Genomic DNA, 27769 nt, shown 5'->3' with positions numbered 1-27769 from the left:
CTGGCGGTGCGTTTTCAAAGCAAACTGCAGCCATCAATCAAATAATATGACACCATTTCAAAGAAACTGATTCAAAAAAATAGGAATACCGACAGCTACAACTAATGGGGTAATCACAAAATGCCAACAATGACGGAAACATAAGAAGGGAAATTGTAAAAACAAAGAACTGTCTCCCGATCTGAAGGATAATTTCAGCGTGTTCTTACTCCGCAAATTAAAAGAGCCCATTCATTTCCACTCAGAAGTCATCCTCACTCACATATACTTGTCACGATTTTGCACGGTAACTATGGCAAACTTTTCCAGGCTGCCAGAAAGGAACAAGAAGGAACATTTAAAGGTGAAAGTGATAAGAATGAATCTGGATCTTCTTCTCAGATCTTGTAGAAAAAAAAAATCTGTGAAGTGGAAGAAACTGACCTTGCTTGTGGCTTCTGTGCTTACCTTCCTTGAAACTGATCTGTGGCGACTTGCACCGTCTGCACTGTGGCCGTGAGTCCCGAGCAGAGTTCGCTTTGCTTCTACAGGTGCCTAGGGCCTGGGGCTAGGTGACGATTTTAAAAAATTTCCTACCTCAGGGGTCCTCTCGAACTCAGGTGCTACAACTTGGACCCCAGTCCTACATGAGTTACAGATCCATGGGGTGGAGAAGGTGAAGTTTCCTGTGGCCAGGATGCTCACCTGGCCCTGGTTGGCTCACTAACTACACATGCGTGGGCAATACGTGGTTATTGACTCTATAAAGAGCTCCACCCAGCAAGACACTTGCCAATGGGTTTCAGCCCCTTGCAAGTTCACTATGGATTCAATGTGACCAAAGAAATGACAGTAGAACATTCTCGGGTGAAAGGGTTATACCCAACTTTATTTCCATGGTGGTAGGTTAATCACTAGAATCTCATCTACTCAGAGCAAGTCTGCATGCAGCAAGCCGGTCTCTACCTCAGGGCCTCTGTCCTCGGCGCTGCCGCCACTCCAGCCTCGTCTCTGCTCTCCTGCAGCCTTGCAGCCGTGCCACGTGTCACCCAGAGCACTGGATGGAGCCCTTTATATAGAGTCAGTAGCAAAGTATTGCCCACATGTGTGTGGTGAGCTAGCTGACCAAGGCCAGGTGAGAATCCTGGCCACAGGAACCTTCATTTTATCCACAGCAAAACACGTGGTTATGATTTCTCAAAATAAATTAATTTTTCTACTAGAGACTGACCAAGACAGAGAGTGCCATGTCACTTCCACAGCTGAGTGGGATTTTCCCTAATCCACCCCCTCCAGAAGCTGCAGTCCTTTAAGAAGTCTGGCAGACCTGACTCTGTTGGGCCGTCAGGACCCTTTAGTAGATCTAACTCTTGTCTCCTGTCTCCATGCAAATGTCAAACCCCTAAGTCCCTAGATAACTGAAACTAACCACTCCTTATAGCACTAGCTCACCTATTTACCACTTCTAGCACCTGGTGATTTCTCATACTTTCTGCATGCTATATCATAAACATATTTATAAATCATTTTACATAAATGCATAATTATTGTATGGATGTATCATAATTTATTTACCTATCTATTAAACTGTTTGATTTTTCACAATTAGAAATAACACTTAGGTAAACATTCTCTGCACCTAAACTTTAGTGGAAATATGTAAATATTTCCCTGGGAGAGATTTCTAGTAATGAATTGCTGAGTCAAAGGGTAAGTACATTTTGAAGGTTTTCACTTCACACATAGATAGCACACTTTTGTACTTTTCTTATGATATTTACTTAATTCTTCCTTATTTTTATACTTACTGATGGACTTGCAGTCTCTACAAATCTGATGGTAAGTCCATTATATTCCTCCAAAGCACTTAATAAAAATCTATTGGCTTGAACTAAACAAAAATCAGTAATTTTGGTGATTCAGAATCAATGTAATGAATTTGTCCTTGAGTTTCCTTGAGAAATAGCTTCAGCACAGAAAATGGCCTCTGATTGTGGGTCCTGCCTACTTAGATTTTAGGCTAGAAAGAGGAGAGGAGAGAATAGAAGACTGAAGACTGATGAATGAATATATAGTGGCAAGAGAGACAGGGAAAATGGCTAATCAGAATGTGAAAGAATGCTCAATTTCACTAGTCATTATAGAAATGCCAATTAAACCACAATAAACACCACTTCATACCCACTAGAATGACTAAAATCAAAAGCAGACAATAACAAGTGTTGTCAAAGTTATAAAAGTAATTGGAACTTTTATGCCTTGCTGGTGAAAATGTAAAATAGTGCAGTCACTTTGGAAAATAGTTTGGCAGTCCCTCAAAATGTTAAACACAGAGTTACCAATGACCTAGCAATTCCATTCCTGGGTATTTACCCAGGAAAATATGTCCACATAAAAACATGTACATAAATGTTCATAGCAGCATTATTCATAATAGCCTGAAAGTGGAAACAGTCCACCAACTGTTAACAGAATAAACAAGATGTGGCATATCCATACAATGGAATATGATTTGTCCATAAAAGGAATGGAGAACTGATACATGCTACAACATAAATGAACCTTGTAAACATTATACCTAGTGAAAGAAGCCAGTCACGGAAGACCATATATTGTATGAATCCATTTATGTAAAATGCCCAGAATAGGAAAACCTATGGAGATAGGAACTAGAGGGAGGAAAGAATGGGAGTGACTGTTAATTAGTACTAGGGTTCTTTGGGGGGATGATGAAAATGTTCTAAAATTAGATCATGGTGATGGTTACCCAATTCTGTTAAAAACCATCAAATTATATACTTTAAATGAATGAACTTTAAGGTCTGTAAGTTATGTTTCAATAAAGCTATTTTTAAAAAAAGAGGAAAGAAAGGAAGAGATCTGAACTGCGACTTATCCTTCTTGTAAGACTCCACCTTCCAGTAATCACCATTCCTAGGCATGGTCAAATTTTTCCCATTGGCTCACCAATAGTTTGACACTTCCTCCAAATTACTAGAGCTTATAAAGAGCTGAGGGCACCCTAACTTTCCCCCCTACCTCTTTTTTTTTTACTGCTGTTGGCTTCAGCATTGATTTACCCGTTCTCAACCTTATTCATTACCCTATTTTCCAATCATGCACCATTTGCTCTATGGAGAAATTTACTACATTGTGCTCTTAGGCTTTTATTGTTTCATTACCTCTTCCTTTATAAGGCCTGCCTCTCTGCAAAAGTCTTTGAGAGTACGGAGAGAGAAGTTTCTATCCTTACAGGATGTATTCCTGTGCCTTTGCATATAGTTCAAACGTTCAAATCTCACAGATTGTGGCTTCAGTGATAAACTGATGTGACCAGTTGTTTCAGAGACAATGAAACACATATTATATGATCATACTTAAGAAATACCCTTTCCTTCACTTCTTCACCCCCAGACTTGCCTCTGCAACTGGGAAGCAGGCATAATGGAGATATTTTACAGAAAAAAGTATAAAAACCAGAGTTTTTAAAAGTACATCAGTGTCTCCTCCCCAGGGTTAACTTTCACAACACTGTCCTTCCTTGCTTCTCCTTCCCAAATTTTCTAGCAACCCCATGAGGACTCTCAATTACAGCTCTTCTAAAATGTGAGTTTCTACGTACAGATCTTTCTGCAGAAATTGCTGGAGTATTAACTGGGCATTTGGGCGATGCAGGGGTGGGATGGGGGCGGGGAGAGAACATCTCCTTTGGCTTGGGTGGGCAGAGTGGCAACCATACTGCAGGGAGTGGAGGGAGACTTTGTTGAAGAAGAAGTCCTAGACAGGAGGACCGAATCAGGGTTGAACCAGCTGTCCGAAGAGAAGGAAAGTAAACAGGAACCTGAATTCTGTGAAGACTGGGAAGCTTGATGGAGAAAGCCCATTTCTTATTCTTAGCAACCTATTCTTAGAGATGCTAAGAATTCAGCTGGCATGAGAACTAAACATATCAGTTCTCCTCCCCACCCCACCCCCACCCCCACCACCTTTTTTTCTTTCAGTAAGCTCTCACACAGCCATCTCTTCCATTTTTATGGCTTTATGCATGTGCTTTGATATTTTTCTATTTCTTTTCCCTATTTCCTCTCAAATCCTACTCAAAACCACAAAGGGTAATGATGGGAAACATGCATACATTCATTCAAGATAGCATAAGCAGCGGTTTACATTTTTGCTTCACTTTGCCCAAAGGGGAGTTACTTTTCCTTTTAAGGTGTTTCCAACTACAAAATTAGGGGAAAGCGGAGGGCAGGCCACACACGAAAATGTGCACTCTGGTTGATTTGAGTTCACTTTTAACTTTAGAGCCAGGAAGCTTGAAACTAAAACAAACTGCAATGCATTTGGTTATGGGTGGTAAGAAATGAACTTTCCTATGATGAAATCATAAAATGATTTACCATAAGAAATCTTCCTTAATGATAAGTAATAATCTTTCCAAATCATAAATTTTACTTCATCTTTTGGTCTCAAGACAGATCTTAATTTGCTAACCAGGCAGGCTAGCCATTGTTGCAGGAAAAGGGAAAAGCCCACACTCCAACTGACCCTCTCTCACACTGGCAGGAGAGGTCTAGACCTTGCAGTTAGAGGCACTCACATGCAAAAGAGGGGTTGTGGGCACGGGGGTGAGGGGAAACCATGGGAATCAATGGTTTACCTAGGAAAAGAGTCAAATAGAGAAAAGAGCCCAGGACTGAGCCCTGAGGTCACCAATAAATAGAGGGAAAGCAAAGGAGGAAATGCCAGCAGAGGAGATGGAGGAGTAGTCAGTGAGGTGGGACAAAGCCAGAAAGGGCACCATCATGTCATCGGGGCAGCCACAGAACAGAGTGTTTCAAGAAGGAGGACATGTCAAATGTGCTGAAATGTCAAGAAGTGAACAGAAAAGTGGCCTTTGCCCCTGGCCTTGTGGAAGTAATAGGTGACCTTGGCAGGAGCAGTTTCAGAGAGGACCAGAGTCCCAATAGGAAAAGTGGGAGAGAGAATAAGAAAGTGGGGACTGTGAATATGGACAACTTTCAAGAAGTCTGTATATCAGGGGGAGCAAAAATGTAAAGCAGTAGCTAGATGGGAATATTGAGCCATGGGGGAAACACATTTTTTTAAATCTGTTTTTCAAGGTGGAAGATTTTAGAGCCAGTTAGTATGCTGTGAGAAGAGGAGAAATTGATACCTCAAGACAAAGAGCGTATAATTCCAAGACCAGAGTATCTGAGACAGTGAGCAGGGGATGGGAGAGGGGCAGATACAATTTCTGAAACAAAATCTTCTCTTTCAAGGTTGTGTTGGCCATTCTGGTTCTTTGCCTCTCCATATAAACTTTAGGATCAGTTTGTTAATATCCACAGAATAACTTGCTGGGAATTTGATACAGTCAAAGAGTAACTTCTGACATTTTTTGGAGAGTTTATCAGTAGGAACGTTAGTCCAAAACAAGTACCAAAGTCTTGCCCAGCACTGACTACATTGGCCAGACTACCGGAAAATGAAAAGTCTGAATCCCAGACTCTGCTCTCAGCATTTAAAAAATCCAGTTGAAAAGAAAAGATTAACATTTGAAACAACTAGAGAATAAAAAAGACAATATATGACTTAATCTGAACTGGGCAGTACAATCAACCAGGGCCTTAAGAATTCAGAGAAGAAAGGGATTTAATCAAAGACATTTTCATACATGAACATTAAGGTTCTGTGACATCACCCAAACACTTTTCTTGAAAATTCTGTTTGGCATAGAATATACGCAAGACCAGGTTTTCCAGAAGTTGAGTGCAATGATATTTCTCAGGTGCCAGAGAACTAGGGTTTTGAGATAGACTAATGATACACTGTCAGACAATAATCTTGTTGATAATGTGCATGAAGGCCTACCCTTGGCTATAACACTGGAAACAAAGTTCTTTGCAGAAATTCATTATCCTTCTTTCTGCCTCTGAGCTTTCCACTTTTGAAAATCACCAAGCAAACATTTGGGAGAACTGAGGGTAGTCCTGGGGAGTGGGGTTGAGGGAAATGGGTAGTGCTTCACTAATTAGAATTTGAGTTTGAGGATTCCAGGTAGCTAATTCAAGTAATTTTTCATCAAGAGAGGAGAAAGGCACAGAAGGTGAAAAAATATTTGGGTAGCTTACCTATGTTGGATTTTACTGACTTGATGTTGGAGATCACTGTTTCCCCTAGACTTCTTATGTGCTTCTGCACAAAAAGACTATGATTTGCCTTTGAATATTACATCCCTTGTGAACCTGTTTGCCAAGTCAATTAACTTTTACAGCTCCACTGTCAATTGAGAATTCCAAAAGGACGGTCTCATACTGTTGGTAGGAATTAAAAAGCAAGAACTCTACATAACAGGAATCATTTTTAAATCCTCAAAAATTTCAAACACAAACCACAAGATTAACTTCAGTATCAGAAGAAAGTACACATGGCTGATCAGTTCAGTGAGAAACAACCACTCACTTCCTAAAAAGAAGAAATATTCTATTTTGGCTTCTTAGGTTTAGTGTGTGACTACAGAGCCCTTTGATACCTACTTTTATGGATCACAACTTTGGTTACTACAAGAACTTCATGTCAAAAATTCAGGGTGTATGGGTGCAAGACATTTTGCACATTAAAATTCAAGAGCAGATTCTTTCTATGAACCAGTTATTTACTGAGATCCTTGTGCTATTAGTGTCAGAGTGAAATAGAGTGGTCAGCAAATGTCTAGTGAATGTTTGATAATAATCAAGCCATTCCCAGGCAATAAAATGTCTATTCTTTTTAATGGTAGCTTTGCTCCTTTTTTTTTGTTGCCCACAACACTCTGATATCCCTGTTAGTACACCTGTACTCAGACAAAAATATTCACATTGTTTATTATTTTGTAAGCTACTGACAAGAATGTTTAAAATATTATATTTCTTTCTATTACTAAGCATTTATTTATTTGACAGACCTTTAGCAATTTCTGTCTGTATTCCAAGGTCTGTACTAGGCCCTGAGACTAGAGAGAGAAGCAAAACTTAGTCCATGGATTCAAGTTCATAGATATTCCAAAAAAATCACAGCCAGGGACACATACCATATTCGAATTGCCTTCAAGTTCCCATGGAAACTCAAAGAGGAGGTGACATATAAGTAGAGAAGGATGAGCAGGAATATTCTGGGCAGAATCTGGAAGGAAGGACCTTCCTGGCAGAGGAGCTGGTCACACACACAAAATGAACTGAGCAGCCAGAGGGGCTGTGCCCAGCATACAGGAGGAGAAGAAGGCGAAAGAGGCTGCACAGGTCAGTGCAAGCACCCTAGAACTCATGTACTGGGTCCAGGAGTTTGGACCTCATTCTGCAAGGAGTGGGAGGCACCAGAAGATTTAAGCAGGACATAATCAGATTATGTTTACAGATGTCTCTGGAAACAGTGAAGAGAATGAACTAGAAGGGAAAAGACTGGAGCAAAGGAAGAAGTTAGGAATTTATACAACTGTTCAGATAAGAAATGTTGATCACCGTGGAATATTACTTAGTCATAAAGCAACATATACTGGGATACGCTACAGCATGGATGGACCTCGAAAACGTTATGCTAAGTGACAGGAGCCAATCACAACAACCCATGTATTGTATGATTCCATTCATATGAAGTGTCCATGATTGGCAAATCTATAGTGATAGAAAGCCCATTAGTGGTTGGCAGGAGCTGGGAGGAGGAGGGACTGGGAGAATGGCTAAGGGACACTCTTTATGGGATATGAAAATATTCTAGAATTGACTGTGGTAATAGATGCATGACTCTGGGAATATACTAAAAGCCACTGAAGTGTAAACTTTAAAAGGGTAAATTTTATGATATGTGGATTACATCTCAATAAAAAAACAAATTTTTAAAGAGAAGCAAGAGGTGGGAATGAGCATGGCGACAGCTCTCTGACTCTGACCTGCAGAGCCGGGTGGATGTGGCCGCCACGAACCAGGACAGGGGTTCAGAAGGATGACAAGCTCCTCTGGACGTTCTGGCGTGAGGCGCCTGTGAACACGAAGGTGATGAGAAATAGCTAACAGAACTTATGAGGCAAAGCCCAGAGATAGGATTTGAAAGAATTTGGCAAATACTTTATACTGAAATCTGTGGAAGTAGGTACACCAAACTGAGGAGGGCACACAGGGTGAGGAGAGGCCTGAGCTTCACCACTAAGGAAAGTCACGTTGGAGGATCACAGAGAAAAGACGTCCTCCAAGGAGAGCGAATAGCTGTCAAAAAGCACGGAGATAAATAAACACCCACTGAGTCCAGCCATGTCACTAACTCTGTGTATTGAAATACTCAGGAGCATCTCTAAACACCATTTTGCTAAATGAGGGAATCTGGTGGTCAAGTGCACCCATCCTGCACTCTGTATGACAGCCATTGCTCCGTGGTTCAGCCCATTACCTGGACAGCACCACCGGCGTCTGTGCTTACCCGCTTTCATTCACCCGTCAGGTCACTGAGAACTTCATAGTCTTCCCATGCCATTTTCGTTTTCCCTGTTCTGCTAATGAAGTGATTATGTTTAGCTTCCACCATAATTAGCATTTATTTAGTTCAAGTGCTTTGTAATTAATCTTTTATGCTAATTAATCTTTTTATACATTAATACATCATGAAACATGAAAGCAAAACATTTTTCTTACTAGCAAATTAAACTAAGCTTCTTCAACCTAAAAGCAGGGTGGAAGGAAATATAGCTAGACAAATAGGACCAAGAAAACCTCCCTTTGCTAAAAAACTGACTCTCCAGTCTGCATTAAATTTTACCTTCAGAAAATGGGAAGAAAAGCCTAACCATACCTTTTCCCATTTTTCTCCATTAGCAAGGCATCTCTTCTCCACTAGCTTACGGTTTTAAAAAATAAAAAGATTTTCAATACTCACTTTTATATCTAACCTGGATTTCTTTATTCGAATTGTAAATGTGGAGTTATTGGCAAATGCTGGCAAGGCAGGTACTCCAGATTATGTCCTTATCATTACCTTTCAAGCAGGAAGTGGGCTTTACATGTAAGTCCTGCCTTATGATTTTAAACAATCTCTTTCCCATTTATTTTCTGTCCTGATCCTCACAGCAACCTGGGGTTGAATGAATGAAGTCATTGAAACAGCAGGTCAGGAGTGAAGACACTTGGGTTTAAACCCTGACTCCATTTCACTAGCTATTTGGCCCCAAGTGTGACAGTCACTCTATCTCTCTGCCTATGTTTTCTCATTCCTACAATGATTGATACTCATGGGGTTGCTGAAGATTAAATGAATTCATATATGCAAAATGCTCAGAACTGTGCATTCTAGAGTACATTCTCAATAAACACAATTCATATAGTAGTCACCCTTATTATCAATGTTTCCCAAGGCCCAAAATGACACATGAATGACAAAGCCACTCAAATGACACACAGCAGAACGTGGACTCCTGTCCCCATCTATGAGTTCGGATGCTTTTTGTTCCGCCACTGTGCCAACAGCATATAGGGCTTTAGGGACAGTACCTGAGTGAACACCCGGGAGGATGCGGGGTGATGCCAAACCACGTCTGCACTCTGTGACCAGGGTGGAAATGCCTGGCCCTCGCCGCTACCCCGCTGTGATTCCTGAATATTCCGGTGAGAGTCAAGCTCAGGGATGCAGCATAAACAGTGCTGTTTGTCTTGTGCCTAGGTAGAGTCGAGCACATGCCTGGTTTTCTCTTTAGCATAGACGTCAGGAAGAGGGGTTGTTGGGTCAAATATTACAACAGGGTTTTTGGTTTCATGGTACAGTTTTGCCACATTGCTTTCTGAAACTGATACAACAAATTTCGTTATACCAATTTCTACTGTTTGCTAAGAGTGGTACCCAGGAAGCTCATCTTCCCCCTGACCAGTGTTGAATATTTCCTTTAACAAATCTGTGTCGATCAACAGGCTGAAAATAGTGTTTCATTGTTATTTTAATTTGTACTTATTGAATGTCCAGATAGGTTACATGGTTTTTCCCATGTGTTTATTGCCCGTGTGTGTGTGTGTGTGTGTGTGTGTGTGTGTGTGTGTGTGTGTCTTTGGCCTGCTTATTTCATTCGGTGGTTATTTTGAGGTTTACTTATTGATTTTATATTTCTTTGTTTTACGAATATTAACCCATTGTCATATTTATCACAAATACGTTCTCCTATTTGGTCATTTGCCTTTTAATTCCTTCATGGTATATGGAGGATTTTTTTTTAAAACCATATTACAGTTTTATTGGTAATGCTATTACACCTATCGATCCTTTGTGATTTCTTCCATGGCTTTTATGCTATCTGAGTCCTGTCCCAACTCAGACTTTGCCCTTTAGAGCAGAAATTCTGTTCATTGTAGTGCTGAAGAGAACTCTTGGGGCCACCTTCCCACAGCATTAATTACCACTGCTCCAGCCACACCATCCAGAAGCAAACCACCTACACATGCTTTTCCAAATGGTAATCTGCCATTTTTTTCTACATTAGGACCCAAACATTATGACAAATATATTGAATCTGTGTTACGTGGGCTTTGTGCAGTCATTCCTGGGGTCTCTTCTATAAAGAGATCCAGGCCCTTTTACTGCACGGTTGTAAGGGCACTCTGAGCCCTTGTTGTGTGCATGTGGCAGGAATTTGGTTTATCTCTGGGTGTATCGCCTTGCATTGTTCCCTCAAGGCTTGGCTTCCATTTGCTTTTCATTTGCATAGATTTACAAGCCAGCACAGTTGGGTGCTATATGAAAACTTTAAATTTGCTATGTCCTCCTCCAGAGCAGCTATAAATACTTTTAAAAGGATCTGAATACCCTGACCTTATCTAGAACAAGACCATAAAATAATTTTCACTAGTAATAACAATTTGTGCAGCAATTAACAGATTCCAGGGTGTTTTTTTAAAAATCAACTTTACCTTATCTGATACTCAAAATGTTCAAGTAAATTATTTTTCTCATTTTACAAATGAAGAACCCGAGTGTTCAAGTGACCTATAGAGGGTGAAGACTCAAAAGATGAATATCAGTTTCCCAACACAAATCTGATGTTATTTCTACTAAAACTTGTTACCTATTTCTAATCCAAATTTCCATTCATTACATAACCTTTTTCATTTTCCTTTTTAGAAATTTATCTTTTTATATCGAAAAAACTTCAGATTTACAAAAATGGAAAAACAGTACCAAAAATTGTTGTATACTCATCACCGAGCTTCCCCAAATACTACATTTCACATAACTACAATGGCAATCCTCAAAATCAGAAAGTTAACACTGATATAACATCACCACCTAATCTTCAGACTTTATTTAAATTTCACCAATTTTCCCATAAACATCCTTTTTCTGGTTTAAGATGTAATCTAAGATCACTTGTTGCATTTTCATATCTCCTTAGTCTCCTAACAGTTCCTTAGTCTTTGTCTTTCCTTCACCATCAAAGTCTAGTCAAGGTGTTTCAAAACCTTGACACTTGAAAAGTACCGGCCAGTTCATTTGTAGACTGTTCCTCTATTTGGGTTTGTCTGATGTGTCCTCATAAAGTCAGTTATGCATTTTTGCATATATTCATATTAAAATATGAATATATTATTCATCATATTAAAAGGCACATGATGTCAATTTATTTAATTATTGGTGATATAAATTGTGATCACTAGGTTAAGTGGTGTCTTCCAGGTTTTTCCACTGTAAAGATTTTATTTTTCCCTATTTAATTAATAAGTATCTTCTTGGGAGATATTTTGATACTACATAAATTATCCTGTTTCTCATCATCTTTCACCCACTACTGTGTTATTTGCTGAACAGTAATTTTCTACTTCCATCAAACTTTCTCCATTCTTTAGTTGGAAATCTTTATAAAGAAAAACCATTCCTCTCCCCCACTTATTTATTTATTTATTCATTTGTTTATATCAGTACAAGCCCTCAAATAATTATGTTATTGTATGTGTTTTAATCCATTAATATCATTATTTGGTTTGTTGTTCCTATTATCCCCGGGGTGGCTATTGAGAGTGTCAAGTCGGCTCCTGCATTCCTTGGACATGTTACTGTCATTTTCTTCATTTACCAGCTCCAAAATGTTCCACACACATCTTATACTTTACCATCTCTTGCCTTAGAATCAGGTATTTTCTAAGTATATCTGTTTCTATTTATTGAAGAATGATATCTAGAAACCAAGCTTTTATTCTACATATGCTCATTAGTAGTGAGGTTTCATTGTTTCTAGGCATTCTCATCAAGCAAAGCTAAGAAATATATGTATATAGGCACACACATCTATATAGATTTCTATATTGGTAAATAGAGATAGCGTTATTCTTTCTTTACTAATTCTTTTTCTTTTAATATACTTCTCTTATTCAGTTGCATTGGCTAACATCACTAGGTCAATGTTGAATAGTAATATACATAATAGGTATCCTTGCTGAGTTTCTGATCTTAGTTGCCTCTAGTTTCTCCATTAAGATGATGGATTCTAAGGCTAAGATATATATGCTTTATTATGCTCTATTATGTTAAAGTATCCATCAATTCCTATTTTCTTGACTATTTTTATCAGCAAGAAGAAATCTGAATCTAAACAGAGGCATGGGAAGAATGGGAAGAATGACACAATGGCAAACATGGACACTAAAAAAAATAAAACCAGTGTATTAACTATAACAATCTTTACTCCTCTCTGCAGCCACACCCTGCCATTGCCTCTTTATGGGTAGAGTTTCATTACCTGTCCCTGGACTTTGGGCATTGTCATGAAACTTGTTTTGGCCAATGAAATGGGCCAGAAATGACAGTGTGTCAGTTTAACGAGGCCTTAATAGACCTCACATATTTCCTACTGTCTTCTTATGACTTTGCCTTTGCCTTGAGAAGCCCATCCCCTGTACAGCTATTGCCTTGCAGTATGGGCACCAAAATAAACACATAGAACAGAGATTCGCCAGCCAACCCACAGACCTATAGTGAGAAGTAGAACTGCACAGCACAGCACAATGCAGCTTAGATCATCAGAGCCCCCAGCTGACCAGTGTTCATTGAACCAATCCTTTATTTCAGACTCTATTTGCTTACTTGACATAAAAAGGTGATATAAGGCCTCTACTCTCTTGCCAACTATTTTAAGCCCTTGTTTTGAATAAGGGACTTTTATATTTGCTAATCTGCCAGACCAGCCATGTTTTGTAATACTAGGATCTACGTTAGAGCCTCCAGTTCCAATATCATCCTTTAGGTCTGTGAATCTCTTTTCTCCTGTTGCAATCAGAGTGATTTATCTGCATTTTTTTGTTGTTGGTTTGACCTAGAATGCTGTGGGTGTTGTCCAAATTTGATACAGTGGTTCCAGCTCATTTCTTCTGGGGAAGCATTTGGGAGTAGTAATGTTACTAACATCCTTTTTAAAAAATAGCCTATGGAAGAAGCTGAATTCACTTGCTCCTTTGCACCACCAAGTTTATCTTCTGCATTATCATCAACAATTCCTATCTAATCTCTAATCACTTTCCTCTCTGATATGTTCTTAAGGGCTCTTCCTTCTTGTTTTGAAGGCTCTTTTACATTCCTTGGCAAAATCTCTTTGGCTACCTATACTTACCTGTTTGTAAGTTATCCATGCTGTCAATTTAACACCTTCAAGTTTTTAAAAGATGTTTTTCTTGTAATAACCTCTCTGCTTCTGAAAGATAATAATAACATAAATTTAACAGAAGTTAATCATGTTAACATATTTTCCATTCACATTGACACCACACAAAATGTGTACTGAACAGTAATATTCAATAGTGTCCACGAAACTGAAATAACACCTGATCATTGCAATAAGCTTTACTAAGTGCAGGGAGAAAAAATCTCAAAACTGTTGTAAAGGAGTTGTTCAAGGAAAATCATATTTCTATGAAAAATTGATGGAGCATCAAACATGATGTAGCCTTAGACATACCAGTGAGCTTGCATTATAAAAGGCATAACTCTTCTGTCTTATACCCACACACAGTGAAAGTATCAGGAGTGTCTGAAAGGGCTACCTCATTACTTAGACTCTTAAATTGCCATCCTGCATTTTTAAAAGTCACATAAAAGAATGGATTTGCGATATGACGAGTGCATTGATTTCCCTGAGTTTTACCTCTGGAGTGAAAAAGAAAAAATGAGGCAGTATTTTAAAGAGCTGTCAAGTTCAACGTTTATGACAATAATAAAAACTTTTAATAGAGAATGTTCTAAAAGAGATTTGAGTTTTTGCACTGTGTACAATACAACACTGGGACACTATATTTATGTAGCAGCAAACATTTAGGAAAGAATCAATGCTTTGAAGCAACCATATGTGATTTATAAGCAAAGCCAAATCTCAAGAAGTAATAATGAAGGAAAAACTGAACCTCACAATTTCTGTTCTCAACTAGAGATAATCTAGAAGTTCAGTTTATGCCTAGTGGCAAGCTCAAGGCCACTTACCATGAAGCTGTGGCTTTGTTTCAGTGTAAAGAAGTTAGATTTCCCTGAGGCTTCTAGCTTGACTCTTTTGTAGGTATTGTTGCAGGCAGTCATGGCTGTAGAGGGTTGAGTCAATCCTCAGCACCATAAACACTGGTCCATATAAGATCCCAGGACCTCTGCTTTAATGTTTTTTATTCTATTTGATCCCATTCCCACAGGAAAGGCTTCTAATTAATGTATTTGTAATCATTCATTTACTTAACACTTATTGTATGCCTCTTATGTGTCAGTTCAAAGGGCTAAGAATACATCAATGACCCAAACAGAAAAAAATATCTGCTTTCATGGAGCCTACATTCTAGCGGGGAATGCCCAGTGGAAAAACAAGTAATCATTATTAAAGGGTAATAAGTACTATGGGGAAAAATAAAGCAGAGAAGGAAAGGAAGTGCTGGGGATGGGAATGCCATTTTAAACAGGGTGCCCAAGCAAGAACTTCCTCAGGAAGTGACACTCGAGTAACGACGACGTGATAGATAAGCAAGGGGTCCATGCAGGTATCCAAGAGAAGCCCTCAGGAGCAGCGGTTACAAGGCTTTGGGGCACTGTGGACCTGGTGAGTACATACTCATTTATAAGTGTTCTTGCAAAATGCATATTGTTGTTTTATGTGCATAATTTTAATTCTCATAGTCATATTTGTAACACTTTGGGTTCTCCAGAGAAACAGAACAAACAGGAGATAATATACACAAAGAGACTTAGTATAAGGAATTAGCCAACATGATTATGGAAGCTGAGAAGTCCAAGATCTGCAATCAGCAAGAAGACTCAGGATAGCTGATGGTGTATTTCTAGTCCAAGTCCAAGTCCAAATGCAGAAGAAGACCAAAGTCTCAACTTGAAGATAGTCAGAAAGAGAGAAAAAATCCTGTCTTTTTCAGTATTTTTTTCTATTCAAGCCTGTTACTGACTGGATGAAGTCCACCCACATCAGAGAAAGCAATCTGCTTTACTCAGCCTAATGATTCATATGCTAATCTCATCCAGAAGTGTCCTCAAAGACATGCCCAGAAATCATGTTTAACCTAATATCTGAGCACCTGGGAGCACAGTCAAGTTGAAACATAAAATTAACTCTCCCAGTATTGTATTATACTTCTCATTCAGTGCCTTAGTTTCCCTTAGACCAAAGTTTTTAAGATGCATAACTGTGGTAGGCAGAATTCTGGAACGGTCGCATGCTATTTGCCAGGGCATGGTTATGTCATATGACATAGCTAAGCAATGTTGCAGATAATAATTATAGTTACTAATCAGCTGATATTAAGTTAAGAGGATTCATCCCAGTGGGCCTAACTGAATCACACAAGCCCTTTAGAAGCAGTTTTCTCTGGCTTGTTGCAGAAGAGGAAGTCAGAGAGAACGCAAGCTTAAAAAGGATTCAGCATGCCTTGGCTGTCTTAAAGATGATGGAGGCTGTGTGGGGAGGGGAGGGGTGACCTCCAGGATTCAGCCGCTGGCTGGCAGCTGGAAAGAAAATAGAGCCCTCAGTCTTAAAGCTACAAGGAACTGAATTCTGCCAATGACCTGAATGAGTTTAAAGTGGATTCTTTCCCAGAGTTCCTAGATAAGAACCCAGTCCGGCCAACACTCAATTTCAGCTGTGTGAAAACCTTAGCAGAGAACCCAGTCACATTACACCTGGACTTCTGACCTAAAAAACTGCAAGATAGTAAAGGGATGTTGTTTTAAGACACTAAATTCATGGTAATTTGTTACATTGCAATAGAAAATGCATACAGTAGTGTTGGTGTACATTTCATTTAGTTAAAAAACATAATAGTATTTGCTTCACCTGAGGCAAGATTCCAAGAACTTTACAAGCATTAACTCCTTTAATTCTATACCTCTGCGATATAGGTTTTATTATTTTTCCCATTTTACAGATGAAGAAACTAAAAAACAGAGAGGTTAGGTTACTTGCCAAATGTTAGGTGCTAAACCAACTAGCAGACTTAGGTAATCTGGCTTGGGGATCAATTTTCAAACCCCATATCTAGTCCTTTAATTCTAGCTGCTGTATAACATTTCATACTGTGCACTGCCCATGCTTAACTCATTAATTCTCCAAGGATGGAAGTTTTATGGCCCTGTGCAAGAAGTTCACCAAAGAATGTATCTCACAAGGGTGTTCGTGGGCCCTAGGGTACACATGTAATGTGACTGAGTGCTTCTGGGTGGCTCTCTAGAATAGTCACATTTGTCCACATCACCAGCAGCCCATCAGTGTCATGAAATAACTTTCATGGGCATTTTCAGCTTTCTAATTTTTGCCAATAAGATGAAAATAAAGTGATTTTTCATTGCCTTTTTTAAAAAGGAATCTCTCTCTCTCTCTCTACACTATTTTTTATTGTGGTAAATATGTATAACAAGAAATTTGCCATTTTTAATTTAACTCATTAGCATTAATTACATGGATAATATGCAGCTATCATTGTCTCCAAAAGTTTTCATCACTGCAAGCATCACTGTTTTTTAATTTGCATTTCTCTTTGAGCATCTCTTCATAAACTTGTCAATACATTTACATTTGATTCTGCCTTATTCACCATAAGAAAACAAATTAAACTAATGAAAGAGAAGAAGCTCTAATTGCTGACACAGCACTGTTACTGAGTCAGACAGCCGTGAATTTGAATCCCAGGTCTTGCCTTTCTGTCCAGGCGACTGGGGCAAAGGGACTCAGTCTCTGAGATTCAGTTCTCTTACCTGTATAATAGAAGCAACATACTGACCCCTCTAGATTCTTCTAGGTATTAAGTGAGGTGATATATGTAGAGGGCACATCACCATTTCTAGCAAAAGTAAGTATTTGATGAAGAGACATTTATTATTTTTATTATATATTTATTATTGTTATTATTAATTTTATTAAGCTTGGGCTGCCATTTCATCTGAACCTTCTCTGACCCAAATGGTGGGATGGGCCACCGTCCAGAGACAGCAAACATTCTTACCTCCAATGGACCTAGACTCAGGATTTGGTGGAAGAAGAAACAGGATTGAGAAACAATGTAAATGCAAAGCCAAATGGAGGAGGGAAAAGCTTAAATAACATTCAGACCATAATGTTGAATAAGGAGCAATGTCAGGGCCAGCGGATGAAGGCGGGAGGGCTGCTAGGGCGGTGGTTCCCCTCCTGGGTGCCTGAGTGTGCACATATCCCCAGCAGGAGGAGGAATGGTTCTTTGCTACCTCCTGCCCTGCTGGAGAGAAGATGCTCAGTCCTACCAACAGACGTCTGAATTGCCGGGACTGCCGGATGAACGGTGTGCTTTTTATAACGCTGTGATAGGTTAATGCATGTTTGAGGTCTGAATCCCTTCAACTTAATTGAGGACATCACCATGTAAATAATTAAAATCAGCAGATTTCAGTTATGATATCCAACATTAGTTTTTTTGAAACATGAGTCAGGTTTTGCTTCCCACTATCATTATCTTGTGATCTAGCAGCATAGACTGCAGTCGTTCCTTTACGCTCGCCAAAGTGCAGAAGGGACCCAAGCGAACTAAACAACAAAAGAGCATTAACATGTAGGAAAATAAGTATTTTCACTCCAGAAGTGGGAGTCCAGTAGAATCAGCTTGGTGGTGTTTGCACAGTTTTCTTTCTTTATACAGTTGAATCAGCTGGTCACTACCATTTTAAAAAGAAAGAGAAACTGTAATTTCCCTGTTTAAGTCATTTAAAGTATATTTTTTATTTTCCATTTTATCTAGGTGCCTCTCTTCTACTTCTTAGAATTTCTAATCATAGAATTTGCTTACTAAAAATGTGTGCTTTGGGCTAGAAAAGAATATTTAGAAATCCTTACAACCCCCCCCTGCAAAAAAAAGCCAGCAAGTGGGAGTGGAAATTTGAAAGAGGACCGCCTAATTCAGCACTAAAACCAGTGTAAGAAGCAGTGTCTGTGTGTGTGAGTGTGTGTGTGGTGTGAAATGTGCTTTTCAAAGTGCTGAGAGGTTGATGGGAATGTTTGATTAGCTCCTCAGAGAAAAGAGAAAAGTTGCTTGGACCTCTTTTTGTTTCTTCTGTAGAATAATTTGGATGGGATTTGTGATGCAGAAAAGCTTAAGGAAAAAAGGATATCCATTCTGTGTGGTGGAAAATTTTTGAAAAAAATTGCTTTCTTCAAACAAGGTATGTCTGACAAATTACTAAGCTATGTAGATAGTTTGATTTCCATTCCTTATTATAAAAATATTAAAATGTATTTATCATTAAGAAATTATAATACATACCTTGACCAAGTAATCAGGCTGTACAAATTTCAGTATCAGGAGTATCACAGTGGGTGGTAGTTGACATCCTCATAAACAACTAATGCTATGCATATCAACTCTACATAAATTGTACTGAGATAAGATTTAGAAAAAGATTTTTACTCTATCTTTAAGTCAACTTAATAAATGGTTAAGATAAGTTGAAATATATGCCATTTGTGTAGAACTTTACAAAGTACATTTAAGTATCTCTATTATCTTGCTCTTTGTTATATCTCATTTCCCTATGTAGACTAAATAACAATGTAGCAAATTGCTTGTAATAATACACAAAAAGCAGTATGAGAAGTGGGCACAAAGATGCTAAATTAAAAGAGAAATTATTTAGTGTGTGTCTATACTTCTCTCTCTTTGACAGATCTCAGTGGAATGTTTCTAGATGTGCAATTCTGTATCTTGCTTACACTGGAAGTGTTTTCTTAGGCTGAATCTTCTTTAACTGATAAGCCCAAGAAAGAACTGGCCATTGTTAAGTCTACTATTGTAGCTCAACTTTGCACAGGGAAACAGGATATGAAATTTCTTTTAAGCATGATTTATGCCAAACCAGTATAAACATGAAATAAATGCCTCCAGCACAGGTTAAACAGAGAGGAAAAGACTGAATAATTAGACTCCATGGTTTGCTCTGAACAACCCACAGTATCTTTGCCACACTCAAATCAAGGGAGAATGCAAAGTTTTCTTTGAGTTTATTGTAAAACTAGGCATTCTTGGCCATGGTGGTTGGTTATTCAAAAATGTGAGCACTGAGAAAATAGCATTTTGCCATTAAGTTGTGTTGCAATAAATTTGGCAGTTTTGGTGGTAAAGTTCTGAGGTTGTTTTTCCCTCTGTCTTTTGAAAGATGAAAACATCTTTCAGCAGAGCAAGATCAAATTATATTTGTTTGGGTATTTTCTCTGTTGTATGTAATAGCTGCAAGTGGTAGCTACGTGTTCCCTCCCCAAACCCAGGAAGCTGGAAGTGCCTGTCTTTTATATATTGAATTAAAATACCATCTTTTGTAAAAGGGCTTTAGACAAACAATTGCAAGGCGACAAGGGCTGCATTTTTAATCGCAAAATGCTGGTCTCCCAGACTAAGCTTCATTTAAACATATTTAACACCTCACCAATGAAAGGAAAACACCTTAGGAACATTGGAAATGCTTAGTATCTGCCCTGAAATAGCGTTTACTTTATGAATATTGGTTAGAAGACCTAATTATCTTTTTTGCCAAGTTCCTGATCACATGAAGAATAGTTTCTTTCAGAGAAAATCCACTGGGTTTGAAAATGGTTTATGAATAGCATTAGGAGAACAAAAATGCCTGTGCTGTTCTCATCTGTAATTCCTGTAAGTCATATTGTGTACAGGAAAGCAGTGTGTTTTTCAGCGCAATGTCTCAAGCCAGGAGTCCTAAATTACAGTAACTGCTCTGCCACACAACCTGGCTGTGTTACCTTGGGAAAGGTGACATTTCTTGACTTTTGTTCCCCTACCGAAAAACAGAAATATCAATGCCTGTGCATACCCCCCTCCCAGGGAGTCATAGAGTTCAATATTCATTCTCAGTTCCAAAAGCATTTTGAACTGTGAAAAGTTCTTTAGAAATGTAATCTCCCCCTGCCCCCGCAACATATTAAAAAAAAAAAGATTAACTGGAAGGAGTCAATGGCCATAAAAGAAATGCTTCATGACCTCCAGGATATTCCTGTTACTGGTGCCCACATGTGCAATGTCTCTCCTTGTTTGTTTGGAAGCATGAGCCAGGTATCCACAGCAGTGGGTGCAGGACAGAGCACACTAGCCTGTCTGTCAGTAGAAGAGCATTCTGGCTGTGTGACCTTGGGTAGGTTACTCAACTTCTCTGTGTCTCCCTTTCCTCATTTATTAAATGACGAAATTGGACAAGATCATCTCTGAGTTTACCTCACAATCCTGAATCCTGTGGTTCTAGGCACTGGGACCTCCCCAGAGTCAAGACTCGACCTGGTCAATTTTATTGTTGAGTCTCTGTATATCACAAAATGAGGTAGTATCAAAATGGGGTTTTGGAACCTATGGCATATTTAAAATGTTTATGTTTACTTAACTAAAAACTCTAACATATATAAAAATGAAATGTAATATAATGTATGTGTGTGCATGCATCTCCATAGTGTACTGAAGACAGTGTGGTCCAAGTTGTATGACAGACTTCTTTCAGTTCTCTGGTGTTTTTCTGTGACTGTCTGTATAACCTCATGTGAGAATAAGGTCAAACATCTAAATGTAAGGCCTTTCATGCACGGCCAAGGCCAGGTGGCCCTCCTGGGCAATGGCCCTGGTAGAAGTTTGTCAGGCAGGAGGCTCTGCCACTTCTTAAATGTGCGAACCTGGACAAATCATGCAAGCTCTCTGGGCCTCAGTTCTCTCATCTGTAAAAGGGGTCTATTATTAATGCCTACTTCATGGAATTATGGCAAAAACTTCTATCAATGCTTGGCACACTGTCAGAACTCAAGTGTTAGCAAGTATTTTCTTTATTCTATGTGACTAGAATGAAAAAATCAGGTCAGCTCTGAAACAAATCAATTGTCATTATCACCAAACTTTTAAACATGAATTCTTTGGATGTAGTAAGCAAATAGATTTGTGAGGTAATGTGGTATTTATATAATTATTTGAAAAGTGTTGCCATCTTTTCATCTTGAATATCTGAGCTAATCAATCAATCAGCAAATGACAAACAGGAGAAGTAACTTCCGGACATCTGCAGTTTGAGAAACCCCAAAGGCCCCTTGCGGCTGCCTAAAAATGTGTCTCTGTGGTTTGCAGAAGTGGTGGAATGCCTGCCCCCTGAACACACATAGAGTGAGTGAGAGAAACTGCAAAGCAAACCTGCTACTTTGTACGGGAATGAAAAAGGTCCTTGTGCAAGTGGCAGTGAGCAGCATTTATTAGTACAGAGAATAGGTCAAGAGAGGAGCAAACAGACCAGGGCAAATTTAGGCTAGGCATCGGAAATGGCTTTTTGATAGTGCTGGTTGTTAAATTGTAATTAAGCAGCAGGGGTGTGTGATGCTGCTGCCAGGGCCTCCACAGCCATTTGCAGGCCTGATCCCGGCCCTGACTCCTGTCACTGGCCTGCATCCCTGGGCTCACCTGCAGCTAGCCCCTCCAGCTGTGCACCTGCACCCACCGGCCCATCTCCCGCCACCATGTCCACTGCTGTGCATAGCCCATGGTGAGGGCCTGTGGCCACAGTAGTGCACACTCACCATCAGGGGGCCCTGCCCTTGCCAGGGCCCTTGCTGCTGGCCTGGCCCTCATCCCTGCGTGTGTGCCTGCACCTGGCTCCTACCACTACATAGTCCCCTGGAGATGGCCCTGCAGCCTAGAGCACACATACCACCAGCTCCAGCCATCACCCCTGCCTGCCCTGGTCCTTAGCCCCTGGACCCGGAAGCATCACTGAGGATCCCAACAGCGCTAGCAGCCACTTCGGATCCCTCACCACCCTCACCAAGCACTACACTGTTGTTGATGTTGTGGACCCCAGCAGCCTGAGCTGTCGAGCCATCACCCTTCCCTGGAGCTGGAGCAGCCACAGCCCCCATACTTGGTGCTCTGCACCATTAGGCCCAGGGTCACGGAGCACCCCAGCAGGACCTGACCCACAGTCAGTCTGTGAAGTCTAGAAGAGGTGACTGCCTCTTTAAATATGCAGACACCTATGCAAAGCTACAGGGACCCTAAAGAATCAGGGAAGCACAACAACACCAGAGGAGCACCGTAAACCTCCAGCGGCTCCAAGGAATGGAGATACGTGAACTGCCTGTCAAAGAACTCAAAATAATTGTTCAAAAGGTGCTCAGAGAGCTACACGAGAACACAGATGAACAAGTCGGGGAGATCTGGAAAATGAAACAAGGACAAAATGAGTTCAACTAGGAGACAGACAACACAAAAAAGACCCAAATGGAAATTCTGGAGCTGAAGAATAAAACATTAATTTTTTTAAAATGCACACACACAAATTTAAGTCAGTCTGAGATCATCTAGGTGAGTTGCTGTTTACAGACCAAGATGTGAAGGGGCAAACTCCAGCGAGATTCCAGGAGCGCCATGTTCACAGTGGAGCAAAGACTCTTTTCAGTTTTGTTGATTGCCTTTTCCTATGGTTACCTCATCTGTGAAACAAACAGTTGCGGTAACTGGATTTAGAATTTGTTTCTAATCAACTAGAAAACTTCTCCACTTCAACAGACTGCAAACCTTATGGAAATCCTCAGGAACTGCCTATCTGGAAGGCTTGGGGCTGCCTGGGCTGTGCACAAAGCAGACACGAGCTGAGGCTCTCAGCTGAGACCTACAAAAGCTGCACATCGTGCGGCAACTTGCAAAGGGCAAATTCCACACCCAGAAGATGTTGGGACTCAGCTGGAATCCATTGCCGCATTCCAGGGCTTATGTCCTGCGGGAGGAAGGTGAACTGATCTAGATGATGGATGCCAAAATCCTTTCCTGAGTCAAATCTACAAGTCACGGTCTTGGAACAGAAGAGATATTTGTTGGGTTTAGATCTGGTTTAGAAAATACTTTGTTGTTTGTATTTTATCGTGGCTGTATAATTTTCAAAAATGCTGAGGTCCATTTCTGCTTCATATGACATGAGTAGATAACTTTTTTTCAATGCTTTTAAAAATGCTAGATGTCATTCTTCAGCCAGTTGATTGGTCTAACTGTCCTACAACCATCTAGAAGATTTTCATGAGAATGGACTAAAGATCCTTACAAATCTCTAAGCAAAGAAGGGGCAAAACTACAGAATTGCTCCAGTTCTGGGGCTCTAGAAGAACATTGTTCAATGGAAGTCACAGCCCATGTGGCTCCTTCATCAAGAAGTCCAAAAATCAAGCCATGGCTAACCCTGGGTGGTGGCTTACAGGGAGAGATTCAACTGGTTGCTCTACCTCTGTTAAGTCCTAAACTAGAGTCTAATTGAGCCACATTTTGCAAAAGGATGGTGATGAGAATGACCAGGGTAATCATGATTACCCACCACCCCAGTCTTACTTGCCAGACACCCTTCTAAGCCCTTTTATATATATTTATATATTAACTCACTTAATCCTAACAGCAGCCTTATGAGGTAGGCTGCTACTCTTCCTATTATGCAGATAAAAAATCTGAGGCACTGAGAAGTTAAGTAAGTTGTCCAAGGCCACACAGCTAGTAAGTGATGGAGCTCAACTGTAAACCCATGCAGTATAATTTCAGAATTCACATTCTTAACCTACCAGGCACCAATCACACATGGCCCTGGTTTTCCTATCACTGCACCAAATTAATCTTTGCCATCCTTGAAAACAGTGTTTTCAAGCCGAGTCAGATGTTCAAAAAAAAAAATTGCTCACCACAAAAGTAGACAGTGCAGTAATGATGACGAACGAGGTAGAGGTAAGGACCTCATGGGAGAAGAGCTGCTAAGAAGGGAGGTTATATTCCTGTCATTCTCAGAGAATCTCCTGATTTAAGAATTGCTTTTCAGGTGTGCTGGGAAGACCTGACTCATTAGCAAGCCCTCTGAGGAGCCACTCCCCAAAAAGTGTCCTTTATCTTCACTCGAGGGTTAAGTTAGCAGTGAGTCACAGAAAGAGCCTTACTTCCTCCCAGATTCAGAAAAATCACTTTCCCTGATAAGGGTCTCTACGTTGACAAGCCTCTAGTAAAAATTTCTTGAATTCTTTCCTTCAGTCAGAGAAAGGCTAAAGTTTTGTGCGGACATGTGGTAAAAATTCATAAAAATCGCCCCTCAGGCTATAGTGAAAAGAGACTCTGTTTCTGCATTCTTTCTCCTCCAATTCAAAAAGAAAAAAAAATATCTATTCCTTTGTGGGAACCCAGTGTAGTTTCCAAGGAATCAGGTCACTGGCATCTCAGCACTATGTGAATTCCTTCATCTGGATTCCTTTGTGTCACAGACAGAAGAAACACACTTTGGACGTAAAGGTGCAAGTCAACTTGCCCAGACTGGCTTTGCTTGTATAAATAATACAGCGAGTAAAGCTGCAGTCCAAAAAGCTGGAGCATTTGGGGAATCAGATCAATCAACAATAGCAACAACAAATATTTATTGGGCCACAGCTATGTGCCATCCATAATTCTCTGTGCTTGGGAAGAAGTGAACAAAATCATCTCTATTCTCCTAGAGCCGCCAGTCTGGGGGCACCCGATATACAAATACCCACGAGAGGTCTGGTGGTGACACGGGCTGTCAACAGCATAAGAAAGCAGATGTGGGGACTGGACAGCACAGTGTGATATGGGTGATGATTCGTGTTGCATGGGTAGATAAATGTCTGATAAAGGGACATTTAAACAGAGAGAGAGGTGAGGGAACCAGAGAACAACCTGTGTGGATACTTGAGTGTAGGACATTCTGAGCGGAGGGACAAGCACATTGGAATCCCTGAGGCTGGACCACGCTTGGGAGGCCGGGCTGGCTGGAGCAGTCTGAGCAAGGAAGACAGGAGGTGAGATCCAGGTGCGCTTTGGACCAGCAGACACCGAGCGCTCCACCCTGACGCTCCTCAGCGTCTCCCAGATACCCCGACTGCCCACTAAGACTCTCTGTGGGGCCGTTCTTGCCTCTGCCCTGGGTGCAATCTGAACAGGTCTTTTAATATTTCAGGCCACACTCAGAGATTTTTTAAAAAGAACTAAACCCCAAGATAATCTCAGTTTGGTCATTAATGTAGATGTAATACTTAGGTAATCCTTTAAAATGGCATTCACAGTTGAAAGTTTCATCCCCCATCACAGGTTTGCCGTCTGTAATGGGAAAGGGGACGCGACCGGATTCTCTCGCTCTCTGCCTGGTCCCTTTGCCACTCTTCCCGTGGCTGCTGCTGGTAGTCTCTTCATGTCCAGAGTTGAAGTGGGTGCAGAGAGGAAAAGTAGAGGGGCCAGAAGGACCTTACTAGTGGGTGCTGCTGCAGGCTGGGATTCAGGCTCCCCGGGCTTGGCAGGCATGTACAGCTGCGTCTTGTTGCCATTGGGCACTTCGCAGGTTCTTCAGAGATGCTCCCACTTTGTGGGGTCCCCCCTGCAGTTCCCTGGATGCCATTACAGAGGACTCTGCCCTGGCTGGGGGGTTATCGTTCCTTGCACAGCCCCTGAGCGACTGGCGATCTCCCGCCATTTTCTGCTGTGTGCTCCCCTCAGCCCTCTGTGCCCCAGCTTGGGGAGGACCTAGAGTGACCCCAGCACACTCTCACACAGGTAGTCTCGTTCGCCACAAGCTGTGTCCTCTTCTGTAGAGCTCTTAATCACGAGTCAGACACCCGTCCCCTGCACTCCCTAGCCCAAGGGACACAACTACTCAGTCACTTCAAGCAGGGTTACTGGACATCTATGCTGGACATTCAGCAGAGGGACCCAAGAACGGGGACCCTCGGCTGACGGCCTCCCTCTAGACCACACCAGGGTCCATAGAGGCAGCATGGGCAGCTGCAGACTGGAGAGAAGGAGGTACTTTAGGAAAAGTTGCTGGCATTTCCCTGTTCCTCCCCCTCCGCAGATAAAGGAAGGTGCAGGGAGTCTCCCACTCCTACCGTCTTCAGTCAGTGGCCACAGAAGCCCCGAGGGAGGAGCTGGCGCTTGGGCTCAGCTGAAGCAAAGACAAAGGAACGTCCCCTTTAACATCCCACTCCGCGGTCAATTGCAGTACACTCCGATGTTTATTTAGATGGGTGTGTTCTGCCTGGTTAAACTTAAAAATAGCCTGCTGCATCACTTTACCCTAAATAACATTTATGAGAGAAAGCTGTGTGTGAATTCAGGCCCAAAAATGACTCGGAAAAAAACCTTTTGACCTTGTAACTAAGACAACTATTTTAAAGTGTGCATTTTAACTATTATTAGCAGAATATTCCAAAAAGCCTAGAATGTATGTCAGAGCAAAAAGGAAGGTGAAACCATCCTGTAGGGTGATAAAACAGGGTAGTGAGCGGGGTTAAATGTTTGGGGGCCTGGAATGGAATTCTGGCCCTGCTATATATTCATGCTGTAACCGTGGGCAGCTCACTAAAGTTCTCCAGGCCTCAATTTCCAACTCAACTCAGCAAAATGGGCATAATAGCACTTACCTGGTGGGGTCACCATGACAGGTAAGATCGCACGTGAGCAGGGTGGGCTCATGGTGTGTACCCAACGAATGGTAGTTACTATTATTGGGGTGGACTCTAAACTCCTAAAACTTTCCACAAAGAAGAACCAAAGCACCTAACCTGTCTTGTGTAACAGGTCACTAGCCAGCTGGGCCAGAACTGTCGGGAGGGACTTGTAGGAGGGCTTGAAGACTCCACCAGAGCTGGGGAAAGTCTGGAGGAGGCCTCTGCAGCATGAAGCTGTGCGGCTCCCTTTGGAGATTGGGGTCCCCTTCTTTAAAATGCCTCTCTTTCTGCTGGTCCTGGCAATTCCCAGGACTTAATCCTCCATAGCCCTCAACTGCTCAGCCGCAGTCGCTGCCCTGGCCCATACCCTCCATTTTCCCTAAGCCTCTGGCTGCTAGTTTCAAGAATGCACTTTGACCCACAGCCTCATACCTGCTGCTCAGCAACCGGGGTCCCATCATCTGAGATAAACACACCCTTTACCCCAAGGCAGCCAGGAAGACACCCTGGGTCCTGCAGACACACCCTCATCTCCCCTCCTATCCCAGCTGGAAGGCTATGCCAGACCTGAGGATGTCTCTGTGGCTCAGAATTGAAGGCGGACCAAAGAGCACAGAGTGTTCAGGCCAGCAGAGGCTCTGGGGATCACGGCCGGACTGAACCAAATACCCAGCTCCCGATCCACAGCAGAAGGCCCCTTGGCAACCACGGACCTCAAAGCCCAGAGAAGCTCACTGGAGGACGCAGGACTAATCCGCAGTGTCAAGCATGTTAGGTGAAGAAGCCTCTGATGAGAGAAACCTGTCCTCTGAAGCTCCATGAAACTCTTTAAACTGCAGT

The 27769-nt window shown here is 41.1% G+C and overlaps 1 protein-coding gene across 2 annotated transcripts in view; it reads left to right on the top strand.

Moving 5' to 3' along the window:
* Nucleotides 1–18412: 18412 nt before the first annotated feature.
* VIT (vitrin) overlaps nt 18413–27769 on the top strand; it is a 99264-nt gene continuing 89907 nt past the window's right edge. For both annotated transcript variants that reach the window (XM_036931640.2, XM_036931639.2), the window contains exon 1: nt 18413–18642. The gene's annotated coding sequence lies outside the window, so the exon portion shown is untranslated. The remainder of the gene's footprint in view (nt 18643–27769) is intronic.

Source organism: Manis pentadactyla, chromosome 2, assembly GCF_030020395.1.
Source record: "Manis pentadactyla isolate mManPen7 chromosome 2, mManPen7.hap1, whole genome shotgun sequence".
NCBI lineage: Eukaryota > Metazoa > Chordata > Mammalia > Pholidota > Manidae > Manis > Manis pentadactyla.
This window is presented reverse-complemented; position numbering and strand designations above follow the sequence as displayed.